Below are 1740 nucleotides of genomic sequence, written 5' to 3'. Positions count from 1 at the left end.
AAAAACCCTTATAAATCCCTAGAAAACCCTAGAAAACCCGAGAAAACCCTAGAAAATCCTAGAAAAACCCTAGAAAACCCTAGAAAATCCTAGAAAAACCATAAAAAACTATAGAAAACCCTATAAATCCATAGAAAACCCTAAAAAATCCTTAAAAAACCCTAAAAAACCCTAAAACCGTAAAAATCCCTAAAAAACCGTAGAAAACAAAAAAATCCTAAAAAACCCTAGAAAATCCTAGAAAAACCACAGAAAACCCTAGAAAATCATAGAAAATTATAGAAACACCCTCGAAAATCATAGAAAACCATAAAAAACACTCGAAAACATTAGAAAACACTAAGAAAATCTTAGATAAACCCTAGAAATCCCTAGAAAACTCTAGAAAACCCTAGAAAATTCCTATAAAATCCTAGAAAATCCTAGAAAACCCAAGAAAACTTCTGGAAATCCCTAAAAAAATCTAGAAAACTCTTAGAAATTCCTAGAAAACCCAAGAAAACTTTAGAAAATCCTAGAAAATACTAGAAAACCCAAGAAAACCCCTAGAAATCCCTAAAAAATCTAAAAAACCCTTAGAAATTCCTAGAATCCCTAGAAAACCCATGAAAATCCTAGAAAACCCTAGAAAATCCAAGAAAAATCCCAGAAAACCCTAGAAAATCCTAGAAAACCCCTTGAAAACCGTAGAAAACCCTAAAAAACACTCGAAAACCCTAGAAAATAGTAAGAAAACCTTATAAAACACTATAAATTCATAGAAAACCCTAGAAAACCCTTAGAAATCACTAGAAAATCGTAGAAAACCCAAGAAAACCCTAGAAAATCCTAGATAAACCATAGAAAATCATAGAAAACCCTAGAAAATTATAGAAAAACCTCGAAAACCATAGAAAACCCTAAAAAACTCTCGAAAACCCTAGAAAACCTTAAGAAAATCTTAGAAAATCATAGAAATCCCTAAAAAACTCTAGAAAATCTTAGAAAATCCTAAAAAATCCTAAAAAACCCCTCGAAATGCGTAGAAAAATCTAGAAAACCCTTAGAATTTCTAAAAAATCGTAGAAAATCCAAGAAAACCTTAGAAAACCGTAGACAATCCTAGAAAAAACCCTAGAAAACCGTAGAAATTCCTAGAAAAACCCTTGAACATCGTAGAAAACCCTTAAAAACCCTCGAAAACTCTAGAAAACCCTTGGAAATCCTAGAAAACTTTAGAAAAACCCTAGAAAACTCTTTGAAAATCCTAGAAAACTCTTTGAAAATCCTAGAAAACCCTAAAAAACCCTTATAAATCCCTAAAAAACCCTAGAAAACCCGAGAAAACCCTAGAAAATCCTAGAAAAACCCCAGAAAACCCTAGAAAATTTTAGAAAAACCATCGAAAACTATAGAAAACCCTAATAAAACCATAGAAAACTCTATAAATCCATAGAAAACCATAAAAAATCCTAGAAAATCCTAGAAAAACCCTAAAAAATCCTAGAAAATCGTAGAAAACCATAGAAAACCCTAGAAAACTCCTAGAAAATCCTAGAATACCCTCATAAATCCCTATAAAACCTTAGAAAACCCAATAAAATCCTAGAAAACCCTAGAGAATCCTAGAAAAACCCTCGAAACCATAGAAAACCCTAAAAAACACTCGAAAACCCTAAAAAAACTCTATAAAATACTAGAAAAACCCTAAAAAACACTCAAAAACCCTAAAAAATCGTAGAAAACCATAGAGAATCCTAA

Source organism: Arachis duranensis, chromosome 9 (genome assembly GCF_000817695.3).
Source record: "Arachis duranensis cultivar V14167 chromosome 9, aradu.V14167.gnm2.J7QH, whole genome shotgun sequence".
Lineage (NCBI taxonomy): Eukaryota > Viridiplantae > Streptophyta > Magnoliopsida > Fabales > Fabaceae > Arachis > Arachis duranensis.
The sequence above is the reverse complement of the archived record's forward strand: the minus strand, read 5'-3'. Positions refer to the sequence as shown.